This window comes from Ipomoea nil, unplaced genomic scaffold (genome assembly GCF_001879475.1).
Source record: "Ipomoea nil cultivar Tokyo-kokei standard unplaced genomic scaffold, Asagao_1.1 scaffold1149, whole genome shotgun sequence".
NCBI classification, from domain to species: Eukaryota; Viridiplantae; Streptophyta; class Magnoliopsida; order Solanales; family Convolvulaceae; genus Ipomoea; species Ipomoea nil.
Window position 1 is genome coordinate 2,281,558 of NW_017617577.1, and position 6,646 is coordinate 2,288,203.

Here is a 6,646-nt window from a genome sequence, read left to right on the forward strand (position 1 = left end):
GTCCCAAACTATTAAAAATACCCAATTTAGTCCTCTAAGTTGTAAAATCATACCCAATTTGATCCTCTGTTACAATTGTCATCCATCCACCGTTATAAAGAGGGACAAAAACGTCTTTTTATCTAAAGTCGAGGGACCAAAATGGGTATTAACTATTATTATCTAATAGTCGAGGGACCAAAATGGGTATTAACTTTTTTTTTATTATTATTATTATTATTATTATTATTATTATTATTATTATTATTATTATTATTATTATTATTATTATTATTATTATTATTATTATTGGTACAATGTCTTCTGCCACCATATTACTTCCTATTATTTTAAAAACTAAAATGTACCACAAAAAAAGCATGCGCGGTCTTTCTTTCATTTTGTTTCTCTCCTGAGCCCCACAAAAAAAAAAAAACCACTATTTCTCCTTCTTCTCTATCCACCAACTCATATTGGACCCTACAAAAAATCATAGATGGGGTTGCTCTTAGTTTAGTTTTGTATAACAAGACTAGGGGTGTGCAATCGGTTAACTGAACCGTTTTAATTGAAGTTTTTAAAACTTTATCCGTTAACCGAACTGAACTTTGTATTACTGAATTAACCAAACATAAGTTTTTTTCGGTTAATCGGTCGATTAAATCCTAAAAACAATACATATAATATAAATCTAATTAAAATAATACATCATATATATATATATATATATATATATATATATATATATATATATATATATATATATATATATATATATATATAATAAAGCCATATGGTCTTGTGAAAATTAAATGGTGATAATCAACATTTAATTTTCACAAGACCATAATAATATTGTCTTACATATAATAAAGCTATATGGTTGGAAAGTAATTAATGTTACAATTAATTACCAACATTATTATTATTACTAGCTATAAATTAAATTAGCCACAACATCTTTTACTATAAAAATAAAATAAAATAAAAAAAAAGCACAACATTTGAAAAATAAAATAGCTATTTTTTTTCGACCATAACAAAGGATTACATTTATTGAATTAATGGAGTTATTAAATGTTATGATATTAGGATTAAGGATTCCGATTCCCGATTAATATAAAATATGAAACGATGCAATATTAATTAAATCTCTGGCTTTACAATGAAAGTCTATTTGATATGCTTTTGTTATTTATGGTGATTCTTGGGATTACAATATTAATTAAATTTTCGATGAAAGCCTATTCGATATCTGAAACAGTGCAATTAACGCAAGTCTCTACATATAATTTTTCTTCATCTCAAATGCTTTAAAGAAATGGCAGAAGCGAGAAGGGATGAAGAAAGCAAATGTTGCGGGCCGTGGGTCAATTATTGGACGTCAGAATAAAAAAAAAATCATTTAAGCCATAAATAAAAATTTAAATATATATAAATGTATATATCGTATGGGTCTTTAATGTTTTTCTGGATGTCAAAACTTAGGACTTTTAAAAGAAAAAATATATATTTGAATTATCTCCACAAAAAGTGGTCTTGGACTTATAAATTGACATTTGAGTTTATGGAATGCCATGTGCATAAAGAATATATTATATAATCATATAAAAAAATGTGTTCAATTAGAGTTTAAATTTACACATACAAAATTTGAAATTTGCTTTCTAAATGTAATTATCTTAGTTATTATTCGTATTGTGAAAAATTATAATACAGATGAAATACAATTAAGAATAAATCAATGTAATTATGTAAATTCTCTCTATAAGTTTATTTGAATATGTACACGATTAGAGAATAGAGATTATATTAACCATACAAAATTTTAATTATAATTTTGTATTCTATAAAAATAATAAATACTTGACCAATGGAAGCTAAAAAATATTATTATATTAAACAATTTAAAATATTTTTATTTTTTCTATTTTTTATTTATATTTATAATAACATAATTTTTCCCCGTGCATCGCGCGGGTGAATTACTAGTATAATAATAAATCAATAAGAAAATATACAAAAACAATACCATAACAATATTACAAATTTATAGGAATTTTACATATTATATATATATATATATATATATATATATATATATATATATATATATATATATATATATATATATATATATATATATATATATATATATATATATATATATATATATCTACTATACTAATAAGAGCCCAAGAGAGTTAGGCCTATAATGGGTAGAAAAAATGGCGGTCAAATTTTTTAATCAAATGAATGGCTCAGATTGATCAGATTTTAATTTTTTCTTAAGATTTATTAATTTATACTTAATTAATATGATTATCCGTTAACTTTTCCGTTAAATATTATCTTTTTCGTTAATTTCTGTTAGTTCACCGTTAACTTACTCATTGATTTCAATAAGAAATGTCTTAGGTTCGAACCTCATCCCAATCAAAGTTGGCATAATTAGTACTATATTTTAATCTTATTAAATTAAATAATAATTTAGTAGCTACAACAAAAAATAATACATATGCATTTCTTTAATTTAGAATTATGTGTCTACAATGTCTTAATTTAAAATAATTTAAAAAATTATTCATTATCAATAAATTAAATAAGACAAATAATTCCATTAGTTATATTGTATTTATTTTTTTTCAATATAAAAATTCTTTACATTCAAATTCATCAATTGATTATATTCGCTACATTGTCCCTACAATGTCTTTATTAAAAAAAATTATTCATTATCAATAAATTAACTAAGAGAAATAATTTTATTAGTTATATTGTCTTTATATTTCTCCAATGTAAAAATTCTTTACATCCAAATTCATCAATTGATTATATTCAGTATATTGTCTATTATATTTTTTGTGCATTATTTTTTAATTAAATATCAAAGTTATAATACAAAATAATGCTATATACGGAGTATTTATTTACCAAGTATTTTATTAATACCATGAAAAAAATTAAAAAAAATATATAATTAATAAATCCAATCATATTAACTACTTGAGGGATTTGTTGACAAAGAGAGTATTCAATCACACAACAAATTGAAGTGAGAACTACCTCGCAATGTCCTTGTTTGACAATCAGCAGTTAGCGGTTAGCGTTAGCGGATTATATTAGTGAATTTGACCAACGAATTATATCAATGGTTGGTAAAAAGATATTTGAAAAAATTAGTTGTTTAGATTAACATGTAAAATGACCTAAGGGTATACATATATTTAATAATAATAATAATCTTAATATTATTATTATTATTATTATTATTATTATTATTATTATTATTATTATTATTAAAAATAATAATTGTTTTAAAAAAATAAAAAAATAAAAAAATAAAATTAAGCCAATCATATTAACTATTTGTGAGATTTATTGACAAAAAGTGTATTCAAATCACACAACAAATTGAAGTGGGAAACTATCTTGCAATGTTTTTGTTTGATAATCAACAGTTAGCTATTCAATATTAGTATATATTTAATATTTTATGTCCTAATTTTTATTTGCTCTCCCTTATGTCCCTTATTTAGTTTCAACCATACCTATACAAATATTTTATTGACAATTATAATCAATCTTGACTATATTATCTTGCATTTGTAAACTTAGAATTGCCTATTTAAATACGTAAATTTAACATTCAATTATCTATGCATGAACAATTCCAATATAATCTTGTCTTGATATTGTTAGGAATAAAATGTAATAGTTTTGATGAGCCAAATTTGTATTTTTAGAACCCCCCTATTTAATTTTGAGTCTAGTTGTCTATTAGCCTAAGTCCCAAGTCAAGCCATAAAGTCTACGAAATTCTTAGCAAAATATACTTATCCAGAATGTTACTATTTGAGAATTATTTACCTTAAAAGATACCAAAGGATGAAGTAGTGAAGTGGATAAGGAACAAGGTTGTTAAAGTTAGAGGTCACAGGTTTGAGATTCAATCTCTACATTTTTGAATTTTGAAGGAGACGACCAAGAGGCAGACTCGGATTAATTTGTGAATTAATCTAAAATGCTACTAAAGCCATTCTGGGAATAAAGATTAAATCCAGAAATATTAACTAATAAGTTAATATGGTGTAGTGGTATAAGCATGGAAGATATATGTCATTGGGCTCATGTTCAAATCTCATTAAAAGCATGTTTTTGAAAGATGAGACTTGTTAGGTGCATGCTACAATGTGGACACATGTAAGGCTAAGGTGCATGCTACAATGTGGACACATGTAATGTTAAGTTGACTACAAGTTTGGAAGCTTGTGGACATGATAAGGAAGATGCACGTGAATTCTTCAACACATCTTCTTTCTCATTTAAATCTCTTGCTATGCATCTCAAATCATTTCAGAAGAAGAAATGGACAAAGATATAATTTTTACTCAAGCAAGAATCAGCAGAAATTTGGAAGATTTCATCATTTTGAATCCGTCAAGATAAGAAAATTATTTTTCGGAGAAGATTTAGCTAATGAGCCGACATATACGACTTTGAAGTTTTGTCAGGTGAGGATTTTCAAACTCACTGTAAGAAGCCCATCTCTTGCATTAATTCACCGCAATGCAAGTTGGCAATAATGTGTAGCTGATCAAAATGAACGATCAAGATCAAGTGATGCTACAACGGTAATATAGCTTCTTCAGCTATATATACCAGATGACTTGAAGACATGAAGCAGAGAAGGCAAGGCAATACAAAGAAATACACAAAGAGAAAAAAAATTCGAAATATCCAGTTTGAGCTTTCACGAGATATTCTTCAAGTCCTTAGAAGAGAAATTTGTTTTCTCTAAATATTACCTCTACTGTGTGTAGAAAGAGGGTTGAGTGTAGCTTTGTGCAAGACACTACCCTATTGAGTGTAGCTTTGTGTGAGACACTCGTGGTTGCTGAGTGTAGCTGTGTGTGAGACGCTCGGTGGTGCTAAGTGTAGCTGGGTGCAAGACACTTAGTTGGTGTAGGAGTATAGCTTTGTGCGAGATACTCGGGAGTATAGCTTTGTGCGAGATACTCGGGATTGAATGTAGTTGTGTGCAAAACACTCGGGAAGTGCCTGTGTGCACTTGATTCACTATTTGTATCTGGGTGAACGAGATAGTGAATTTCCTCCTTGGAGTGAAAGGAGAAGAGTGGACTAGGAGGATTACACCACATCTGAACCACTATAAATTGCCTCTCTCATTTACTTACTGCTTTTATTTATCATTGCATGCATACTAACCCATTTACTATTCGTCATATTTATCTATCTCATTGTTTGGGTTATGTGACTTTACAAGTGCATGCAGACACTATTCCATTTGGATTCATTCATTGATTCACACGTGATATCACACACATATTGAGTGAACCATCTCTTTAAATTTTTTGTTGTCTTGCATGTTGAATATTTGACTAACCCATCTTATACTGTTCGAATTATTCATCTGGGTCTAGTAATTTTCACGTATGCATGTGAGCATAAATTTGCATACTTATTATTTGAGTCATACCAAGCTTATCCATTATATTGCATGTGATATATCTCTTTGATTTTACGTAACACTTGGTTGTTTTAATTATTCCGCTGCGCATCTAAGTTTCATATCTTGTCACTTAGAGTTGAAATTACCAAAGTGTTATTAATTGTGAAAAAGTTTAAAAAGTCTAATCACCCCCCCCCCCCCCCCCCTCTCTAGACTTTTTACCACCCTATCGGGACCAACAGATATACTTTAAAGTACTTATTTAAAAAAAAAAAAAAACATTGAGCATTATCCCAATCGCGCAAATGCGCGTAAAAAACTAGTGTGTATATATATATATATATATATATATATATATATATATATATATATATATATATATAATTTCGGTTAAGTGACAATTTCGAACCGAATTAACCGTTAACCAAAATTTTAAAAAAAATTTAGCCATTAACTGAGCCAAAAAAGTTTGGTTAAAAACGGTTAACCGAACTTTGTCGCTTCGGTCGGTTAATCAAACATTTACCGAAGTTTGCACACCCCTAATCAAGACAAGTCTGTGGATCTTATGTACTTTCACAAGAGTTCTTTCAAATAATCCAAGTCCGTCCAAAAGCACAATAATTTCACTGCAAATCAAATCATCAAAAGATATCATTATGTTCCGTTTTCCAATAACAAAGATCACACTAAACAAATTAAAAATGGGAAAAATCTTAGAATACATCATATGATATTGTAATGACTATGTCAACTCTGGGCAGCAAATAACAATTACTCCGCATAAAGTTAGATTCAAGAGGATAATAATTAGTACACTCTAATCATATATGTTTATTTAACTAAAAGAAAAGAAATTGAGATTTCATTAGTTTTTTTTTAGTCAATTAACAGACACCACATTTAATGACTGACAGACTTTAGTAGTTTACATTTTTTTTTTTTTTTAATAATACGATAGGAAGTAATATGGTGGCGGAAGACATTGTCCCAATATCAAATATAACAACAACAACAACAACAACAACAACAACAACAACAACAACAACAACAACAATAATAATAATAATAATAATAATAATAATAATAATAATAATAATAAAGTTAATACCCATTTTGGTCCCTCGACTTTAGATAAAAGACGTTTTTGCCCCTCTCTATAACGGTGGATGGATGGCAATTGTAACGGAGGAT